The sequence below is a fragment of the Puma concolor genome, chromosome B4, assembly GCF_028749965.1.
Source record: "Puma concolor isolate L17-30 chromosome B4, mPumCon1.1.hap2, whole genome shotgun sequence".
Lineage (NCBI taxonomy): Eukaryota > Metazoa > Chordata > Mammalia > Carnivora > Felidae > Puma > Puma concolor.
The window spans coordinates 142,160,083-142,183,058 of NC_141673.1; the positions used below are offsets into that span (position 1 = coordinate 142,160,083).

General features: G+C 52.1%; 1 protein-coding gene and 1 long non-coding RNA gene across 2 annotated transcripts in view; one reads left to right on the top strand and one right to left on the bottom strand.

The window, feature by feature from the left end:
* ADARB2 (adenosine deaminase RNA specific B2 (inactive)) overlaps positions 1-22,976 on the top strand; it is a 416,009-nt gene that overhangs the window by 319,879 nt on the left and 73,154 nt on the right. The window lies entirely within an intron of this gene.
* On the bottom strand, positions 11,296-15,221 carry LOC112867274 (uncharacterized). The gene is made up of 3 exons (XR_003224198.2): positions 13,873-15,221; positions 12,920-13,071; positions 11,296-12,520 (listed from the first exon to the last, which is right to left on the bottom strand). It is a non-coding gene; the product is annotated as an uncharacterized LOC112867274 (long non-coding RNA).

Genomic DNA, 22,976 nt, shown 5'->3' on the forward strand with positions numbered 1-22,976 from the left:
GTTCTGTTCTGGTGCTGTTCTGAATGTATTAGTATATTAATTCATTTAAAAGACAAAAGTAGCTTCTGGAAAAGGTCTTCCCCCCTTTACTGACTTCCAATGCTTTTTCAAGCCCCAATCTACTTTTTAAACTGTCCGCTAACAGACCAAACAGATGTGTTATGGTTTGATTCCAGCATTGCTGTAACAAAGTCAGCCAAGTCTTTGCTCTCTCTTTGTGCCAAATGTAATAAATAGGGTGGAATCGTGTCTCAGCGATGTGCTGCTGGTTCCATCTTAGTTACATTAGGGAAAAACGCAATGGATGAATCCAAAAGTGAATTTTGAAATAGCTGGAATAATTGAAATAAATATATTTTTAACGCCAAACTTTTTAAAGTAATTTGGATAGGAATCATCATAAATGCAACAGCTTTTCTTCTTAAGGAGAGTGCCCCAACCATCAAGTGTCATTTTTCTAGACCCTACATCATTGTGGACCTAGAAGATTATACTCAATTACAATGGAGTAAAGCTTTCCACAGCTGCTGTGATCTGTTTGACTACTTCCTATTTTTCCTTCAGTAAATGGTCCCAAATGGCCAACTGCTTTAAACATCCTTTCTTGGTGTTGTTTTAATGCTTTTTTCCCCCACCTCAGTATCAGCCTAATAAACACACTGTGCTCTGTCCTCACCATCCCTCACTTGAGCTCCTCACCAAGCTCCCAAACTAACTAGTCATTATTTCCCCCAAACCAAGAACTTGAGTAGCAGGCAGTGAGAAAACCCAGCTCAAGTACTTTATAGTCTAAAGAATTAGAAAAAGTATAAGAAGACAGAGACAGAAATTGAAATCAGACTACTGTCCCCCTAGTGCTGAGCCCTACATGGCACTGAGTTTTTAAAAAAAACAGTTTCCAAGAAGGACTATGCCTACCAAAGATTTTATCAAATGGGATTGAGTTCTTTCCAGCAGCAGAAAGTGAGATTTAGCACAGAACACAGGAAATCAAGTTTATGGCCCGTCCTTAATGATTTCCAGCTCTCCCGTTGCCTCTTACCAAGCTTCAGAGACTTTCATTAAAGACATAGCGAGGAATGTTGAGACCTGCACTTTTCTCTAGTGCCAAGTTATTTACAACTATCACCAGGGACCAATTTGTGTCTCCTGAGCCCAAAACTTGGGTTGCTCCGAGGAGAGAGCCGGCCAGTCTGTTTCTGCTTTGGGCTCTTATCCCGTGGCCAAGAGGACACGGAACTCGCTCACCCTCCAGGACTGCCCCTGCCCTCTGCTCCCCATCCCCATGGCCACTCCCACGGTGGGAAGCTGGAGTCCGTGTCACATCCTTTACCCCCCTCCTCTTGTGCTGGAGAATAGGGGCTCCCGGCCCTGCCCTGCTTCCAACCCCGGATGAAGGTCCTGGTAGCCAGGACATTCTCCCGAGAACAGAGTGTGTGTCTTTGGTCACAAGGAGCGTACTAAAACTGTAGCATCATCAGCCTCCGAGAATGGCGGGTGGTGTGATGGTCTTTGCTCACAGTGGACTTTTTCAAGCAGTGCGGGTTGAGGTGCAGTCTCTGGAATGAGGGCGACTCCCCAGGGCATGCCCGCTGCCTGACCAGGGTGGGGAAGGATTTGGCGGCTGCCCCACAGATGGGAGGAGAGGCCCACGTGAATAGCACCACACAGGGAGGCCTGTAAGAGCCAATGGGATGGATTTCGGATCCAAATGAGTTATGACGGTTTTTCACTACAGACCCATCAGTCTCACAGACAGAAGTCGAAGCCAAACCTTTGTCTAAGAAGACTTGACAACCTCAGGTGCAGTCAGGACATTTAACAGTAAGACGTGCTCCCCCCGAGAACTAACCCCAACAGTCCTGTGCTGCCACAGGGCTTGGCACACGACACACCCACAAGGCCAATTCTCCAGAATGTTTTATCTGAGTGCCTAAAAACCAGGAAACAGGCATTTTATCATCTGCCCGCCAGCACTTCCGCGTTGATGTTTTTTCCGTAGGGAATTGTTTTATCATCTGTGTCTTATTTCGTATTGCCACCTTATCATCTTCTCCCATTATGGAAAAATGAATGAATTTATAGGACCCAGCAGCCTGTCAGCAAACCTCATCTTATCTGGCGGAATGACAGTTATAAAGTCACCGAGAGAACTCCCTCTCCGCAGACGGTGGTTAAATTGTGCGTATTACAACCAGGAACTGTCCGCTACACCTCCTCTGGTCATTTTTCTCAGCCTGAGAGAGGACACTGTGCCTTCGATGGGGAGCAACCAATGACAAAGAGGCCAGCCTGGGTTCCGACGCCAGCCTCCTCTCTGCGCAAAACCACCCACAGTGAAAACAACCCCTGTGCGACACACTGCCCCTGAGTGGGCTAGTTTACCTGGACAAACCACTCCCTTCTCTCTTGTAAAAGTCAAATGCTCTTGGGAGCCCCTCTCCCTTGCTGTGTTAACAACAATCCTGAGGCCTGCTCTGTTCTCAGAAGCATGTTTGGGGGATGCCTGGGGGGCTCAGTCGGTTAGACATCCGACTTTCGGTTTCAGCTCAGGTCAGGATCTCATGGTTTGTGGGTTGGAGTCCCATTTTGGGCTCTGCGATGACAGTGCAGAGCCTGCTTGGTATTCTCTCTCTCTCTCTCTCTCTCTCTCTCTCTCTCTCTCTGCACCTCCCCTACTCCCCACTTGTGCTCTCTCACTCCCCTGCTCATAAACAAACAAACAAACAAATAGGAAGTATGTCTTGGACGTGAGAGCCACCTGACACACTTGTGCACCGAGCACTGGGGATGAAACTCCATCTACATGTGGTTTCCATTCTGAGGGGATGGTTGGGAAGCCCAGGCCCCCTGCGACAAGACAGCAGAGGCTGAAGAGGCAGAACCCGGGTGAGCCCCACACCTGTCCAGGGGATGGCGGCATGCGGGACTGAGGACAAGCCGGAGGCTGAGAGGGAAACAGCAGTGTGAACCCCAACGCCCCTCCAGTAACCCATTCGCCAGAAACTGGACTGTTCCCAAGTTGGGAAAAGACAGGAACGCCTATGGTGAGTTCTCGTCTGCAGGGAGGCTGTGATTATGACTGTACCCTTGGAGACCTCACTGGTCCTCCCACCCGCCACAGGCCCCGGGCACCTTTTATTTCACTTTTTACCCCAATTACCATGGAGGCTTTTTCATAGGGAGAAGTCTGAGTGCACAAATCAGTACGTGGTAAGCAGCACAGGAATGACACCGGCACCCGCCACTGAGCTCCAGAACGGGAGCATCTCTGGTGCGTCTTGTTTCTGGCAGCCTTTCCGACGTCACTCCTGATGCCCCCGCCTGAGCTCAGTCGCTCGCCCTCTGGCGGGTGGTTCACAGATTCTGCAGGGAGCGAATTCTGCAGGGAACGCCCAGGAGGTCGTGGGAAGGTGAACCCATGGTGCCGTGTGGCAACCCCACAGGCGAGTCGTGACCTGCGCCAGCCAGCTGGTACCTGTGATTGGCACCTTCAATCATGGATGGGTTTTGCTTCTGTTCTTTGCTGTGTTCCTATGAAACTCACACAGCAGTAAACGCTGGAAAACGACAAGATCTTACTTCGTCTGACAAAATTACACTATGTTCTTCACCGTTGCAAACTGCCCAGCCAGGCAGCATGCAGACGATCAGTAGCTTCAAACCCACCCGGATGGGGTGGGCCCACTGCCACTGCTAATGTGCTCGTGGATGTGCGTCATCAGGAACCTGCACTCACACCACCAGCGAGGGACCACGGAGTGGGGGGCCCTTACCACGGTGTGGCCAGGGCTGGGCAAGCACCAGGAAAACAGCAGCACCCTGTAGCCTGGGGCCGGCAGGGGTGAGGGTACAAACGGGCCCCTCGGCCCCAGGGCTGCAGCCCTGACGGCACCACACTGCCCGCGTGCCTCCCGAGGCCAGGGAGGGGCTGAGGGAAGCCCTGAGCATGCCGTGGGACTCAACTTACCCATCGTGCTGCTGCCTCCTGTACTGCACCCAAGTCTGCAGCCAGTGCCCGGGAAAGGGATATTTCCTGAGGGGTGAAGCTATTTATAGGAGGAGCCCTCCAGAGCCATTAAACCCTAACTCGTATTTACTCAGATTTTTAAAAATTTTTCCTTCCTTGGAAATAATAAAAGTATGTGAAATCCCCACCGTCCTGGGAAACCTCTAGGCCCTGGGATCACTCACAAAGCCAGCTGCCTCTGCCTGCCAGGCATTAGTGATTACGGGATATTCCACACTCCTGGTCGGGATCATGTGCGTGTGCAAGTGATGCTCAGGGAGCACGGCCTCACTCCAGGTGGAGAAGAGTTGGTACAGTCACTATTTTAAACTTATGTCCGCCTGCCTCCGTTGCCACTTCTCCTAACAAAGCCGAAAAGTAAGGCATGAGCACAAGGGAGGAAGATACAAACCACAAACACAGGCTAAAATAAAAAGTCAAGAGGAGACACACAGGCAGCACAAAGTACAGGGAAGAGGGGGCTTCCACAGATGGCCTAGAAATGGGAGTATTTCGTTTTGTTTCAGCCAACACCCACAAACATGACTTTCTTTCCAGCCTGAACACTGGCGGCCCAGGAGGAAATGTGCAGGGTCCTAGACTGGGGGCTTAACTGGGAGAAAAATGGCGAGGTTGAACTTTACACAGAAGCAAGCGCACACACGTGCATGTACCCATGTGTGTGCACATACATACACACACGCACATACATATGCACACACACATGGATGCGCACATGCATATACGTACGCATGCACATGTGTGCACATGCACGCATGTGCACATGCATGTACCCCACATGCACATATATGCACATGCACGCACATGCACGCACATGCACACATACACAAATGTGTGTGCGCATGCACATATGCATACATGCACATATGCATGTGTGGACATGTGCGCACACAAACGCATGCGCAAATGGGCACGCGTGCACGTGTGCACATATGCACATACATGTGCGTGCACACATACACATACATGCGTGCGCGCACACACATGTGCACAGTGCACAAATATGCACACATGCACACGTGGACACGTGCACCACAAGCACATACATGCCCACATGTAGGCACACGGACGCACATAACATGCACATGTGCACACATGCACACACATGCGCGGGTACACACGTGCACGTATCTGCACACGTGCACATGTGTACTCAAACACCTGCAGCCTGGGCCCCAGGAGCCAGCAGTGGAGCACATCAGTCATTTGCAGCAAAACGATGAGAAATCCATCATTTAACATTTCTTTTTCAGGGCTAAGTGCCATGAACTCCAGTGGGTCTGCAGCCAGTGTTACTTCCCATAAGCCCAAGCGTCATCAGGCTGGGTACTGGTTTGCTATGTCATAAAAACAGTCCCTGCCTCTTGAACCTACAGGATTGAAAGGTGCTACCGTTTGGGGGCAGAAGGCAAAGTCACACCCCTGAGTGGCAGGGACTATTCTAGATCCTACAGCAGAGAGGGGCTCCTGCAAGCCTAAGGTGAGCACAGGCCATGGACCCCCCAGGCCTCCCGCAGCTTGCACATGCACAGTCCCACAGACGAGGGGCTGTCACTCTAGCCGGGCCCCATGCCCAGGGGCAGAGCTGAGACTCTGCCATTGTGCTTCCTTGGACACCAAACCAAGTCACCAGTGGGAAGGGATTTACTTCAGCGACAAGTGACAAGGGGGAGCATCCACGCTTTCCACTCTGAGCAAGAACGAAATTAGGAACTCTAAAGTTCATCCTGGTTGTGAAAAAAATTAAACTTTTAACATTAATTGCTCCTGAACATTTGTGAGTGCCCCAAATCCTGACATAAAAGCTTTAATTTCTATGCAAAGCAGATAGGATGATTGAGTTATAATTAAAATGGTAATTATACCCTTAATGCTCCATATTTGACTTTTCAAAAAAATGTTATGCTCCAAGAAAAGCTATTTAAAGATCAGAGGAAAATGTTTGAAAATGAATGTATTCAAGACATTTTAAATCTTTTAAAATCCAGTTATTGATTTTTACATGCTTTCAAGTGTAGTCTAAAACATTTCTTCATTTATTTTGGTCGATGGAAATAATAAAAAATCATTGGGACGTGAAAAGCTTAAATGAAGGCAATATTCTGGAGGTTGCTATATAATGTGATAAATATTTGAAGTGTTGGGGGCACAGAGGAGGGGTGTCAGCCTAAGCACGGGGCACTCTGAACCCCAGGATGGCAGGCAGGGAAGAGGCCGCTGGCAAAAGCCACCTCGGGCGGCCCCCCCCTTCTGGCTGCCGAGGTGTCACTCTGGGCTTAAACGCTGCAAATATGACATTTCCTTTGATCCTCTATCGAGTGTTTAGAATTAAAAAGAACACCTAAAGCTATAAATCAAATGTCAGGTGCAGAAGTCTGGGGGAACCGTATCAATATTCCATGATGCATGGCCAGCCGGGGCGGGGGGGGGGGGGGGGGCGGCTCAAGAGCTGGAGCCATGCCAACAAGACAGCGAGGGCTTGGCGCTCACCCAGCCGTGCGCCCTGAGCAGCAGTCAGCAAACCTGAGGAAGCAGCGAGTGGGCTGGGCAGACTTTCCTCCTACCCCCACGCCTGCTGCTTAGCCGGTGCCCATGGACCCTGCTGTCGAGCCCCCGCCCGCCCCAGACCTCCTCAGCAGAGGGTTGCACCTGCGGCCGCCAAGGCAGGGAGGTGGGGAGGAGGACTCCAATGCCCCGCCCCTTTCTCATGGTGAGCGTGGCTGTGGCGCCTGGAGTGACAGCACGGCCAAGGAGCCGGCGCGAGCCCCACCCCAAGTCTTTCTGGGGCAGACATTCCTTTCCCCTCTCCCCCTGAAGCGGGGTGAACTCTAGTCTAGAAAATGTTGTACCAACAGTGAAATAACCAAGGAGCAAAAGAGGCCCATCAAGTTTACGCTGGTCCCCACGATAGCAAAGCAGCCCAGCACAGAGCCACCCAAGGCTTGGTGGTGTGGTTGCTCCTGGAGAAACGCTGACCCTTTCCGTTATCTGGGAGAAATTCCCATTGTTTCCCATTTCTGTTTGCGTGCTGATGGAAATGCCTTGTAGGGAGGCCTGTCTCAGCGGGTGTAGACAGACCCTGCGTCCCAGAGACCTCAGATACCAGGAGGATCTGTACTCTGCACACAGCGTGCTGGCGTTCGCGGCCCTGCTAACCACAGGCTGGTGGAGGGAAATGGAGGGAGGGTGTGGGCAGCCTGGGGAAGGGGCCCTGGGGGTGGTTCAGGGGGACAAGGCAGGAAGGGCTCGGCAGTGCAGCTGGGCTAAGACGTGAGCCCGTCACCCATTGGGCCCAGCTGGGGGAACCTGGGAGGTGAGGTGACATCTTGCAAGCTGTGTTCCGTCTGGGATTTCTCCTCCTGTGAACTGAGGTGGTGTGGGGGTGGGGGGGGTGCTGTGGCTGGAAGGGGGGCGTCAGTGAGAACCTCAGCTGCTTGGAGCGTGTTCAGATTTCCGGCTGTGTGGACAGGCAGGTGCGGATGGTCTGGGTGTGGTTCCTGTAATGACCACAGCTGCACCGGGTACAAAGTGGGGGAGGGGGCAGGTGAGACTCTAGAGCGTCAGGCTGGCGACAGCGGGAACCCCAAATCACCAGCGTCCCAGCCCCTCACGACCACATGTTTGGGCTTCACAGACCGTCTCCCCCTTCGTCAGTCGATGCTGAATCACCCATGGAACATTCCAAATGACTGCTTTCCAGACCTGAGGACTCCAGAAACCTTACCAGTTAGCCAAAGACCAGTGCTGTGGCCCCCAGCGGCCTGTGCTGGCTGGAGAGAGATGGGGTGGAGGTCGGCAGGGTAGCCACGGGCATTTGGGGACTTCTGCAGACTCAGAAAGGAAGTGACATGACCATACGTTGCTGCACAAGATTTGCACGATGCCTTTGGCCTGTGTAGCTGAGGCCTCCTCACTCCCCGCCGCCCAGCTTCGCCTCCTTCCTGGAGGGAGGGAAACCTGGCACCAGCCATCCACAGCTGGCCTTCCTTCCCAGAAAGCAGTCACTAAAACCGTGACCGTCCCTGCTGGGTGGGGTCCCCCTGCTGGGTATGGGGATGCCTGTTTCTGCGACCTCCCCCCCACACTTTGGGGATAAGCCCTCATGAGTGACACCATCTGGTCACTGCCTGGTGAGCGTGGGTCCCGACTTGATGGGGCCCAGGGGACCTCACTGTGTTCCCTGCCCCCCACACACACAAACCCAGGTGGGGCAGAAACAGACCGGCCTCCTGCACACAGATGTTCCCTGGTGTGTGCAGGTCAGATCACTCCCTCCCAGACAAGAAGGGGCCACGCAAGTCTGGGAGGCCACACACCAGCCGTGTCCTTTCCTCTGGGATGACTCGGAGAGGCAGTCACGTGCCTATCACAGCACTACACAAAATGACAAGCAACTGATAACCCTTGGTGCTTTTCATGAGCCTACAGAGACGGGTAATCAGGGTAATCCGGAGAGACATCCCAGAGAAGGTGGCCTTTCAGACCAGTTCAGATGTCATCAGGATGGAAACAGATAAGAGAAGTTCCTGGGCCTGCGTGGCCCCTCCTAGAGGTGACCCCTGACCCAGAGGGGACAGTGGCCAGCGCCTCTCCTGGGGACTGGGCCCGGTCCTGTAAGAAGGCGGCTGTCCCTGTTTCCAGACAGTGCAGATGCCAAAACGCACACCGCCACCCCTGCGGAAGACGCAGAGAGCAGAGGTCAGAGCCTCGCGAGGGCCACCCAGGAATCTGGCATGCAGGCTGCAGTTAGTTTTCTGTTCCATTTCACCCCCGAGTTGAATTATTGATTTTAATACTTTATTTTCACATGAGTTTATTTGAGCGACAGATGCTACTCAGGTAGCCCACGAAGCGGAAATGAGATTCTGGTAATTAAGGATTCCACCAGGGTCGAGGCACCAGCGGGGATTAGGCTGCTCAGTGGAGTGCGCACGGAGACTCTCGGGGGATTAGGACACCAACTCAATAATTTCTTCCAGTTTCTTAAATTACACTTCAGTTCTCAGGAAGGCTTAAGATCCGGCCCATTGGCTCCGGAAAGAAATTCATTTAACTTGGCTTCCGTCTTGGCAGGGAGGGGACAGTCCCCGGGGCAGGGCGGGGCCAGCGCGGATCGGAGCACGCATGCATCCTTGCCGGGCACCTGCTATTGTGCAGGGCCAGCCTCACACACATTCCTGCAGACGGAAGAGCTACAAGGACCTTGGAGGGACACCTGGGGGTGAGCGAATCACAGAGGCTCCTCGGGGCGCCCTTGTGCACCCAGCCCCCACCAGCAGCCCCTGTGCCTCTGGCCCAACGCCAGGTACAGGCACACAGCCATCCCTGCAGGGCCGCCCCGGGGCACCGGGCCTGGTGTCTCAGTGTGCAAAAGGAGGCATGCCAACAATGCGCACAGACTGCGCTCATGACCAAGGCCCCGGGGACTCCGGCCCAGGCAGCTCCGTGTGGCCGCCCCAGGCCAAACTGCACACCAGAAACGCCAGAGCTCGGCCAGAGCCAAGTTGGAGCTGGACAGGCTGGTGGCAGGCAGCTCCAGGCCAGTGTCCGGTCTGCCCCCTCTCCACCCTCGAGCCTCCCCCTTCCTCTCTTTACGGAAGGCACTGGACAGGCGGCCACACCTGCCCACGGACACGGGTGGGTAACGGCAAAGCACAGACTTAGTGCAGATCTTTTGGCCCGTGGTCACCCTTCGTCCGGCCTCCACCGCCACAGGGCACTTGCCTTCCTTTGCAGGCCTTCCCGGCAAGTCTACACTGTTGGAGGACTGGTGTAGACCTCGCCTGAGTAACTAAAACCCACATCTACTTCAGAGCACTTGTCTAAGGGATCAGGTTCAAGTATGTGACATTACCGAGCTCAGAAGTCAACTACAGCCAGATTCATATAGTTCAACATTCAACCATGAACCTCAATCCCTTTTAATTCAAGTGACTAAACGGTCTTTCTCCTCTTTATAGTTGTGTCTCCTCCTTCCCTGACTTCCTGAGGAGGGCAGGGGCTGGACCCAGAGAGAGCCCTGCCCCTCCCTCCTGTCCACCAAGAGGGGCCACCAGGAGCTGCCAGGAGAGGGGTCCCCAGCCTGGCGGAGAAGTCCCATCAGCCCGGCACCAGGTTAGCCCTGTTCCCAGCAGGCCGGGCACACAGTGGGCTTCAGTGGCACCTGCCAGCTAGGTTCATAATTTAACTTAGGCAGCAGATCCTTACACACAGACATGAAGGCCTTTCTTTCCACACTGGTTCTTAGGCGTCTGTAGTTTATCAGAAGTGTTTAACATCTGATGCAGACAACACCCCATTGAGGCCACTCTCATAGAAGTGGGGAGTCTTAGCATCCAGGAACGTGTCTCCTCGCGGGGCACTGTAGAAACCGGCAGTCATTCTAGTCTCTGTGTGCACCCCGTCCCTGGATCATACTTGTCCCCAAGCCAGCCGCAGTAAGCAGGTGCGGCATGTATGAGGCAGCGAGAAATCACGGCGGGCTCTCTGGAAGCAAGGATTAAGAAGCAGGCTAACACGGAGAAGTAAGGGTGCAAGCTGATCACGGGAACACACAGAGTTAAGACGAGAACAAAAACCGACAGAAATTAAACCACTGTGCAGAGGACAGAAGGAGCCACAGCTGGAAATCCCAAGCAGAACGAAGCATCTGAAATCAGACAGGCAGGAGCAAGTCCAAATCTGCAGAAGGAAGCGGTGGAAGGACGGGCAACGTCTTACTCAAAGCGGGAGCGCCCTGAGGGCGCATGTGAGACAGGAGGAGGGCGGACTCCACCACAGACAAAACCCTCCCCAACGGCCCCAAATCTAGGCTGACCGCTGGGCCGTGGGCTGCCTGGAGACTGGAACCGAAGACTTCAGCCCGCCTTGCCAGACCCGAAACCGTGAATGCCAACACTTAGCAACAAAGAGTAACGTGCAATCTGACTGAAATCCCTGCGGTTGGCATGGCAGGCGTTGGTCCTGGTACATTTCACAAAACTTCTCAAATTCTAAATCTAAGCCAGAAACAAGCAAAAGAGCATCACCGCTTCTTGCAGCTAAATTTATCGCCCCCCATGACCACCCCCGAGAGTCTAACTGACCAGCCTCGCAGAATCCCTGTCCCAGGGATGAACCCTGGTCCGCTAATCATGCCTCATGCAGCGCAGGGATCACCTTCAGCACGTGCCCAGTGATGGCTGCGCAGGGGTGCGGGGGCGGGGGGTCTGTAAGTGAAAGTAAGATTGAATAGTCAAGACGAGGCTGAGATCAACCACACACTATTTAGGCAGTGGCACCATTTTGTTTTTAATCAAGTTCATTGCTCAGTACCTTCAAAGTGATGGTGACTGTCGATCGCCCTGTGAGTACAGAGTCCTGAACTTCCCAGAAGCAACCCAAAACTTCATTCCCTCAAGTGAAAACTACATTGTTTACTATAGGGGAGGAAGTGAATGTAGTACAGTCTAAATATCCGTTAGTAAAGGAACCTCATTGTATGGAATTATTGCCCATTTTGTTTTCCCTCTAGGAAATCTCGGTCTATGGGTCTGATAAAATCTGATCCTGGCCAAAACCATCTTACAAGAAGCCACATCTACTGGCTCTAGAAAATCACTTTCATAAACTCTTCTGAGGCTGAGAAAATAAAAAGCTGGAGAAGACTATGAACCCCATGCTCTCCCTGTATCCTGTCCTTTAGAAATAGAAAAACAAAGACGTGATCTGTGGTTAGAGTTTCCCAGCCGGCTAAGAGCCCACAAAAGTAAACTGTACAGTCAAAAATTAGTGACTGGGGCACCTGGGTGGTTCAGTCGGTTAAGCATCCGACTCTTGATTTCAGCCCACGGCTTGTGAGTTTGAGTCCCACGTCAGGCCCCATGCTGTCAGTGCAGAGCCTGCCCGGGATTCCCTCTCTCCCTCTCTCTCTCTGCCCCTCCCCACTCATGCTCTCTCTCAAAATAAATAAATTAACATTTAAAAAAAATAGTTACCTGGAAGTGCAAATCCAGACAAGGAGACAACACTGCTCGCCTGTTAGAAGGGCCCAAACCCAGGCCCCCGACACCAGCACATGCTGGCAAGGATGTCGAGCCACAGCGTCTCTCACGCATGGCAGGCGGGCACACAGACGGGGGCAGCCACTCGGGAGGACGGTCTGGTGGGTTCCTACAGGACTAAACGTACCCTTGCCACACGACCCGGCCACCGTGCCCCTTGACGTTTACTCAAATGAGTTGAAAGCTGTGTTGGTACAAAACCCTGCCCACAGATGTGTATAGTGGTTTTATTCACAATCGCCAAAACTTGGAGGCATCGAAGATGTCCTTCAGTAGGTGCTGGATAAACAAACTTGGTCCATCCAGGCGGTGGAACAGTATTCGGCCATAAAAAGAAACGAGCTAACAAGCCATGAAAACACACGGAGGAAACTTGACAGCGTATGACTAAGCGAGGGGCGCCGATCTAAAGAGGCTTCATCCTGTGTGACTCCCACTATCTGACACCCTGAATAGGCAGAACGGTGGAGACGGTAAAAAGTATGAGGGATTTCTGGGAGTCGAAGGGAGGGAGGGTTGAACAGGTGGAGCACAGGGGATTTGGGGGCAGTGAAATTGCTCTGTGTGATAACACAACGCAGACACCTGTCCTCATACACTTGTCCAGACCCACAGTATGTACAATGCCAAGTGACCCCAGTGTAAACCATGGACTCGGGTGACGACGACATGCCCTGTGGGGGCAGTGATTGTGAGAAATGCACCATCTGGTGGGGACACTGCCGGTGGGGGAGGCTGCGGTGTGTTGGCAGCAGCGTATGTGGGAAATGTCTATGTTACACTCACTATTGCTCTAAAACTACAAACTGTCTGAAAAATAAAGTCCACTAAGGAAAAACAGAGTTACCTGATGGTGTTGTACCAGAGCCGTCTGTGCAAACATCCATGACAGGAAATAAACTGCCAGGAATTCTGTAATGGTTCCTTAGGTGGCCTTGCATGACCCCCTCGGGGTTCTCATTATTCACCCCAGTGTTTCATCAGCCAGAGTGATGGACCCTGGGAGAGGGATAGACGATCAGAGACAGAGACATGGAGAAGGTCCCGCGCATCTGCGTCAGGTTGGCTTTCCGGGAGATTTACGGTAGACGTGCATATTCTATATAAAATCCCACAGCTTTTGTTTTTAATAACATATACAAGCCTTCTTTGTATCACCGGTTTAGATTCTGAAGTCAATGTGTTCGATTTCAGCTAATCCCATACAGAAAACTGCTGTCACCCTCTATTGGCGGAGCCAGAGCCAACAAGTCCGGCCTGGCCGCTACCGCTCACATCTACCAACATTCAAAAGTTAAGTGGCTCCTGTAGGAGATTTTTAATGCAGTCAAATAAATAGCTCTACGCTTTTATCTCGTATCTTTAAAACCCGGGCACGGAGTCCATAAATCTGCTGACCTGCTAAATGGCTGCGGGAACCGGGGGCGGGAAGAAGCACTCCCCGGTCCTCGCTCTTAAGGAGAGAGGAGAGACGCGGGCTTTCCCGGCAGCAGTGCTTCCCAGGACCAGGGCGAGCGCCCACCGGAGTCGGTAGTTTTAAATGGAGGTGATGGCACACGGTAGGTCCACAAGTCTCGCAAATTTTCTGACACCTGTGCTCTGCGGGAAGTGTCACCACAGCAGGGAAAGGACCACCCTCGGACAAGAGGGAAGGGGTGGCAGGAAGGAAAACGGAGTATCCACGGTGCGTGGCCACCCCCGGCCCCCCAGTAACCCAGACACCCGAGCCTCCGTGTGTGAGGCCATTCCCACCCCACTGTTTACATAGCGACTCTTGATCTCTGTCGGGTTTCTGCTTACCTGCCTGCTGGTCTCGGGGTCCTTCCCCAACCCCCGAATTGTTATGTCCCGCCGGGCAGCTCCTGCCTTCCCTTCTGAACACGGAGCACACATGACAGCACTCTTCCGCTTGGCTTGGCGGAGTGGCTGAGGAGGGTGGCCATCCATCACTGAGTAAATAACAGCATTGACAGGAGAGGCCATGTGGCCCTGGGATGCCGGATGCGGTTTTCTCCTCCACGCCTGTCACGTGTGTCCTGTTTCTTCCAGCACAGCCTTCTGTATCTCTGTTCAGCTGCCCTGTGGTCGGCTGGCCACCTCCCCTCCAGCCTCCCTCAAGGTCGATGTGTTTTGTACACGTGTTACTGTCCAGAAAGGACAGGGGTCTCTTCTGACGCCCAGCACGGTGCAGGGCATGCACGGGGCACTCAGTGCGCATCTGCTGAAGGAATCAAGGCACGGATGCTCCGTTTGGGGCAGTCTCTGGTGTGAGGGAGACAAGTCAGCCTCCCTGCTGAGGCTCTGTGGCCCAGGACAGGTACCCGGCTTCCTGCTAACAGGGGCCTGTTTGTGCTTATAAATACAGTGAAAACGTGCCAGCCGCGAGCCCCACGACTCTGGGCACATCAGAGACTCAGCACGGGTGGAGAGCAAGGTCGTGTGTGTGGGTATCCCTGGGCTGCGTGATGAATCACCACATACGAACAGCTCAGAACCACAGAACTGTGTTCCCCTGTTGCCAAAACTCAACAGCAGAATGGAGACCAAGGCGCTGCCTGGGCTGAGGCTCCTTCCTCCCTCCAGCTTCTGGGAGCCAGACCGGCCACCCCAGGCCCCGCCTCTGTCTGTGCCTGTGAAGGGTCCAGGCATCTCGGGGCAGATCCAGGAAGGAGCCATGGCCACACAGTGGTGGCAGCTCACGTGAGGTTATTTAGACAAGACAACACCGTGACAGGTTTGCAGGCCAGGGCGTCCCTCACAGCACCAGCCTGTCCTGGGGTGGCCAGGAGGGCCTGGGTGCTCAGAGAGGGTTACGTGTCTAGGTGAAGTGACTCGGCAGTCTGGTGAGGGGGCTCTGGATCAGAGAACGCCAAGGACCACCGCATCTTGGGACCTGTCTTATCTATGGGTAACAGCTGTCAGGTTCTGTGCAGTCTGAAAAGTAGGCAATCTCTCAATGGCTAAAAACCTGCACGTTCACGTTAGTTTTAAATTGCTGAGTGTGCACAAATTTGAGTCTGGCACTGGTAGGCTTTGGCACTAACAAGTTTCAACTGACAGTGAAGCAATAAGCAACCAGGGACCAGGTTCCCAGCGACTCTAAACCCCGATCTCCAGATCCTAACTGATTACATCTAACTATTTCCACCTGAGCGCACATCCTGAGGTTCCAAGTGGATATAATTTGGTGGAACACTATTCAACCCAGTCTGACTGATACACAAGCAAACAAAAGTGCTGGAGAGACTGGAATTAGGAAGGGCGGGGGTGGGGGAGAAGGAGGACAGGAGGTCAAAACGGCAGGGTCTGGAGGGCAGGGGAACGGGGGACGGGGTGGGGGGTAGGAAGACTGGAGCAGGAGGGCAGGAGGGCAGGAGGGCAGGTGGGCCGGGGCAGGGGGGCAGGAGGCAAGAGCAGGGGGGCAGGAGGGCAAAGTGCAAAATCCGGAGGTCCAGGGAGGAGGGTGCTAGCTGGGGCATGGAGGTGAGGGACTGGATGGTGAGGGGCCATGTCTGGTTCTCCTCAGGGAAGGGGTGAGGTCCTTCCCCAAGAAAGAGGAGGTGGCCCCACTGGCTGGTTCAGGCATGAAGGAAAGGCTGGCAGCACTGACGGACAGAGAGACCAGAATCTGGTCGGAACTGGGGAACCGGGTCATCTGGGAGGCCACACGCTGTGGCCACAGACCTGGGAGGCGGGGGAAGGGGGGGGCGGGCTTGCAAAACTCGGATCCGCAGTCTGGCTGTGTGGGTATCCCCGGGGTGGGGAGGCCCCGCGCCCACACGGGAACCACATCCTCCCCGCCTCACTGGGAGCGCAGGTGTGTGGCCCCACCCCCCACCCATCGCGTGGGGGTGGGGTGGGGTGGGGTGCTTGGTGCTCCTAAGTCACAGACCTAAGGGCAGAACGCCCTGAGACCCCCCCCCCCGCAACAGCAGTCATGACCTCATGACCTCGCGGCCACCCACCCTTCCCCACCCTCTGACCTCTGGAGCACCCCCCGCCCCGTCTGTCTGTCAGTCCTTCTGGACACCAGATCTCACCTGGCGAGAGCTGCTGGAAAGGCACCATCCAGACCCGCCTTCCAGGGCACACCCCCTCCCCCCACCCCCACCTCTGCCAAGGGCCCTGCAATTCAAGGAGCATGTGTCACAAAGCAGACCAGCCCCTCGGGCCCAGGGCGCAGCCCAACCTTTCCAGAGCCTCCACGGTGCTTCACACCCTGCACCAAGCCAGGGACGCAGACTGCATGGGCAGGCGAGCTCATACTCGCTCTCTCCTCCCGGCCCTGGAAAGGGTGCTGTCCCCCACCCCAGCACTGCAGGTCTGGAGGGACCAACAGGTGCTCAGGGGCCTGCCCTGCCCCAGCACCTGGACTGCGCTTGCCCCTCTGGCCCCACGGTGATGGGAGCTCATCTCAGGAGCCCCTCACCTGGCCAGGGCCAGACATTCGCCATTGGGAAGCCCAGAAAGGTCACTCACCCCAGCCAGACTCCAGACGCTGAGCAAACAGCCGAGGCTTCCTACTGAGTTTGGGAACTATCGGTCACCCAGAAAGCGCTTAACTAATACACCACATACGAAGCCATTTTGCTACTAACGTCTCAGTTCACAGACTTTTAAGGAAGCCGTACGGTTCCCATATCAGACGTCCTACAGATTATTTCTCTGAAGAATACTCTGAGATAACAAACGAAAGAAAACAATATTTATCATTATTCTGTATTTCAGATTCAGATAATACCGAAAGTAAAAAATTCTTAACAACCATCCTCTGCTATTTCCGACCTACAAACAAACCAAATCTTAGCGACAAGACTGATAACGTTGGTACATTTAGCAGATGAAGAAACAAAGTCGCACAGCAGCTCAGCCTTTCAGACGTCCGTCTGCTCCCCGTGCTCTCCTGTCTCCTAAGCTGGATCAGACATCTCTCGTACTGTCCCCAGCTTTTCTCATGAAACTGTGCTACTGTGCCGTAGTGTTTCCCAAAACGGCTTTACGAAGCCAAAAAGTTCACATCGATTCATTTGAACACATTCCGACGGGTGTCCAAATACCTGGGACACATATCTCCCTGCACCCAACTCGTCAGGTCCTTATCAGGACCTGTACACACAGGAAGGTCATTCCTGGGGTTGTCACTCCTGTGACTTTCCTCCCTCCCAGGTCACACTCACGCCTCTGCCGATGGGCCCATCACGTGATCCCAGACAGAAAGATGGTGTGCTGGCCTTCCGAGCACACCAAAGTTGAAGTAGCCGAAACGTGGCACCACACCTGATGAAGACATTCAAGTGTTTTCACTAGAAACCAACGTAAGCCATTTACCTCTATGCAGTGACTTTCTCTCTGCATGCTGGAATCTGCTTTTAAAGGCACATAAGTCCTGGCCTCACCCCCAGGCGCTCTATTATAATTGGTGTAGGCTGGGGCCTTGGCACTGGAATGTTTTCAATCTCCCCAGGAGAATATAATATGCACGCAGGGCTGAGAACCACCACGTCACGCCATGGTGCACAGGTGGGTCAGCGCTGGGTCGGGCCAATTAGGGATGGCTGCCTGGCGGAGGCAGAGGCGGCTGGGGAAGGACACGGGTGGCTGCTATCCCATCCCAGGCATCATAATGAGCCCAACCAAGCTCCGGAATTGGGAGCGAGAGAGAGAAGGGCCGGAGAGCTGTATCCACTGGGCATGTGGCTGGATGGGGGAGTGAGACAGCAGTGTGCAGGCACAGGGAGGCGGCCTGGGGGAAGTCGGAGGAAAACCGTCCGTCCCTGGGCCTGGCTGCTAACGAAAGGAGCTTGAAGTCGTCGCCGCCGGAGCCTCCGCTCCTCCAGCTGGAAAATAGGATGTCAGTCCTACACACTCAGCTCCCCAGAAAGCCAAAGACCTCATCAGCTATGTTTGCAAATGATCTCATCCTCCCGGAATGCGCTAGCTGTGGCTAGCGAAGGCATAACTAGGAATGATGATGGCTCATTCTGACAGCGAGTAAAAATAAGTGACCAAAGACGTCACTCCTGCCCGCGCCCACTGCCGGCGCGAGTCTTCCCGGCCTCACTTCATGCACACACTGCTGATGGTAAGTCTCCAGTGGACACCGAAGAGGAAATCGCCCACAGCAGACACTGCAGGAACCCTTCGGCCGAAAGAGATGGGCAAACACACCTCACTGATCACATCAGCAACAGCTCATCTTCAACAGTAGGGAAGTTACATTCTTCCCCGTCGAGAAAAATCCATTTTTGCCCCACATGCAGCGGATTTTCAGCCATGCCCCCCCCAACCCCCCAGGCTCCCACGGATGGAATTCTCATTCCCAAGATTGCCTTTTGAGAGAGCTCTAAGACTTCTCCTCTGTTTGCACTCCCCTCCGCCCCCCACGTGCCCCCCACATCCGTGCCCCCAGACCTGCCCCGAGACACAGCCAACTGCCGTCTTTTGTTTTGCATTTCTGTTTCGGGAAACACATTGCCCTGCCGACACTCTGCAAAGCATCAGTGAGTAAAGTCTGTTATACAGGCTGCAAAGCCATCTGGACTTCCTGCTGAAAAGGTTGGACATGGTTTTAGGCAAGATTTTTATCAGATCTGAAAGGAAAAAAAAAATCTTGAATGCATTACCATCTTCCAAGGTTGATGTCAGATTTTTTTTCCCCTTGTCAGTTGCAAAACAAAGCCAAAAAAAAAAAAAAAAAAAAAAAAGATGACAAACCAGAAGAGCTGAGAATGAAGATATACATCTCCAGAGGAAGCTTTGTCAAAGGTAGTGGAGTATAAACAAAAAATAAATTAGTTCTGGTGTTATCAGAAACTGGACAGACTTCCACTGGTATAGTAGTTTGTCTGGCGAGTCCAAGCCTTCCCAGCCAGTGCCCTTAAAATGCAAAAGGGAAATCCGAGAGGCTCACAACAAAAACAAGACCTGCTTTCCAAAACCTATTAGCAGCTTTTTGAATGCACAGGAGAAGAAAGACAGTGACGGAAGAGAATGAAACAGGCCTCATGAAAAGGAAAACTGCTTTGAAATCTCTCCCCTTCTTTCTCTCATTCTCTGGCCGTGACAGACTTTTCCAAAAAGGTTCAACTTCGCAGTCACAGAACGTCAGTATCTTAGCAACATATTTGCTACCACCCAGCTTTGGATTTTTCTCCCCGCGAGTCACTGAGGAAAAGACAGGGTGAGAGCATCCCGTTAACAGGACCCTTATTCGGAGAACAGGCCACAGCTGCTTGCTCCCACCTCTGCTCGGGGCCGCAGACGTCCTCCAAGTGAGCCGCGGACAGAGGACCCGTGGCCCCGTCCTAGGAACACGACGTCCATGTTAGGGGACCATAAGTCACCCTCAGCACCGTTACGGGACCCAGCAAGGCTTCCTCACGACAGGGCAGGAGGCCGATATGAGCCATCTGTGATTCGGGCACGATGTGGGATGAACAGAACACCCACTGACTGTACCAGGAAAAACAAAAACAAAAAACCTACTGAGTTTCTAAGTGTGTTATGATTTGGGAAGAAAACGCCTCCACAGAGAAGGGCCAGAGTTTGGCCTCAGATCAAAAGCATTTTGTCTAATTGGGATAAACAGGCTTCACAAAGTGATGGCTATTGATCCTGAAAAAGTAATTTATGTAATGTTTTCTATTTCCCCCTAAACATTTCGTGGAGACAAATATTTATTCATTAATGCGTGTGAGGAAGCCAGGGAACGTGAAATGCCACGTCTGACAGAAAACACAACTTCTCTTTATCGCAGATAAAAGGCCCTTAGTGGGAATTTTCGGTCACATTCTGTCTCCTCCACCGTGTCTCTGGCCCGAGCGCCTGCCGGCCCACCAGCCCCCCAGGGGAGAGGACGCCCATCTGCCGGCCTGCACAGCAGCCACTGGGCCCTGAAGCTTGTCCGGACACAGGCGGGCTGATGGCCTTAAGGTCACTGCCACAGGAGAGGTCGTGGGGGCATCAGACAGGCCTGACACATGCCTGATACAAGCACGGTCCATCCCTGTAAGCCCCGAACCCCTGCAGCTGCAGAAGGCTCCTTCCTGAGCAGCAGTGACCACTGGAGCCTCAGAGGAAGTCCGCAGACGTGAAGACACCCCTGGGGGTCCCCTCCTCTGCAGAGGGTGCACAGAGGCCTGCTGGCCGCAGAGGCTGACCAGTGCCGTCTGGAGAGGCAGGAGAGCCCGACAGGAGGGCGTCCACCCAAAGGGGCATCTTGCTTTCATATCTGAAACACTACCCAGCCGAAGCAGACTGTGTCCACCACTCCATTTGTGACGCTTTTCCAAATATTTGTCAGGTCCCACGGCCTGGCAAGCCCCTTGCTTAGTCCAGGAATCCAGAGATGAACCCAGAAGCCTTCACTCCAGTGGGACCATCAGACATGTGAACAAACCACCGAAGTAAAAGAGACTGCTGGGAAGCCTTCAGGTTTTCTACACATATAATCATGTCAACTGCAAACAGATCACTTTACCTCCTCCTTTCAATGTGAATGCCTTTTGCCTCTTTCTCTCGTGTATCTGCTCTGGCTGGGGCCTCTAGCACATCATCAATTAGGGTGAATTGTCCTCACATCCCAGGGATGAACCCTGCGTGGTCACCATCACTCTTAACGTGCCGTTGAATTGGGTTTGCCAGTATTTATGGAGGATTTTTGCACCTGTGCTCAGGGATATTGGCCTGTCGCTTTCTCCTCTCATGGTGTCTGTGTCTGACTTTGGCATTAGGGTGACTTGGTCTCATAAAATTAGGTGCAAGTGTTCTCTCCTATTCTATCTGTTGGAAGAGTGTTAAAATAATTGGTATTGATTCTTCTTGGAATGTTTAGTAGAAATCACCAGTGAGGCCATCTGGTCTCGAGCTTTTCTTTGCTGAGAGATTTTTAACTTTTTAAAAATTGAAATCTAGGGGCGCCTGGGTGGCGCAGTCAGTTGAGCGTCCGACTTCAGCCAGGTCACGATCTCGCAGTCCGTGAGTTCAAGCCCCGCGTCAGGCTCTGGGCTGATGGCTCAGAGCCTGGAGCCTGTTTCCGATTCTGTGTCTCCCTCTCTCTCTGCCCCTCCCCCGTTCATGCTCTGTCTCTCTCTGTCCCAAAAATAAATAAATGTTGAAAAAAAAAAATTTAAAAAATTGAAATCTAGTCGAGAGATGTTTTTCTTGCTGATTCAATCTCTGTATTTGTTAGAACAACGATATATATTGTTATTTGGTCTTTCCAGGCATTCAATTTCTTCTTCATTCAGTTTTGGTAGGTCATAGGTTTCTGGGAATTTATCCATTTCTTCGGTGTTATCCAATTGTTGGCGTATAATTGTTCATCACACCTCTCATGACCATTTTCATGTTGTAATGTCTCCTCTTTCATTCTAAGTTAATTCATTTGAGGCTTTTCTTTTTTTTTCTCAGTTAACCTAGCTGAGGGTTGGTCAGTTTGGTATATCTTTTTCAAAAACCCAAAACAAATTTCAAAGATTTGTTGACTTTTTTCCATCGTTTTCTATTCTCTATTTCTGCTCTCCTCTTTATTATTCCCTTCCTCCTCATAGCTTTGGGCTTAGTTTGCTCTTCTTTTCCTAGATGGGGTGCACAGTTAGGTTCTATAGTTGAGATCTTACTTCTTTTTCAATGTTGGCATTTATTGCTATAAACTTCCCTCTTAGTTCAGGTTTTGCTGAATCCCCTAAGTTTTAGTGTGCTGTGCTTTTGTTTTCATTTGACTCAAAATATTTTTTAATTTGCCATTATTTTTTTATATTAGAGAACAGAGAGAGAGAGAGAACAGGGGGAGGATCAGAGAGAGAGAGAATCCCAAGCAGGCACCACGCTCAGTGCAGAGCCGAACACAGGGCACAATCCCACCACTCTAGGGTCATGACCTAAGCTGAAATCAAGAATCAGGTGTTCAATCTACTGAGCCACCCAGGTGCCCCTTGAAACACTTTTTAAATTCCATTTTCACTTCCTCTTTGAACCAATAGTTATTCAAGACGATGTTATTCAGTTCCCGTTTGTGAATTTTCTCTCTTTAAAAAAAAAAATTCTAGTTTTATTCCACTGCGGTTGGAAAAGAGGCTTGGAATGATTTCTAGATTCTTAAATTTGTTAAGACTTGCCAAGTGACTTAATCTGTGATTTATCTTAGAGGAGGTTCACTGCGTGCCTGAGAAGGATGTGCATTCTTCTGCTTGGAGATGGAAAGTTCTGTACATGCCTGTTAGAATGCACTTGGCCTATACTTTTGTTCAAATCACCCGTTTCTTTATTGATTTTCTACATGGGTGCTCTGTCCACTGTTGAAAATAATAGTCTCCTATTATTTAACAGTATTATGTGATGATAGAGTAGTAGTTGCAGCATCATGTAATAGTCTCTTCTTATTGAACAGTATTATATAACACAGCAGTAATTGTAGCTTCATGGACAATCCCTCTTATTGAACAGTATTGTATGATAACGTAGTGGTAGTTGCAACATGGCACTGGAGGACTATGTAACAGTCTCCTACTATCCCTGCATTGACGTTGCTCTCCCCCTCAGGTCTGTCAAAATTTGCTTTGTATATGTAAGTCTCTGATGTTGGGTACACAGATGCTTATAACCCTTAAGCCCTTCTGTTGAATTGACTCCCTCCTCGTCGTATAATGACCCTCTTTGTCTCTTGTCACGGCGTTCGCAGTTTACTATTTTGTCTGAAAGCAGTATAGCTCCCTCTCTGTTCCCAGGCGGCCACTTGAACGAAGTATCTTCCACCCCTTCTCTCTCAGCCTGTGTGTCCTTACCTGTAAGGGAGTGTCTTTAGGCAGCACATCACTGCATCTTGTGCGTTTGTTTCAGCCACACTGGGCCTTTTGTTTGGGGAGTTTAATCCATTTGACCTTCGGAGTAATTATGGGGAGGAG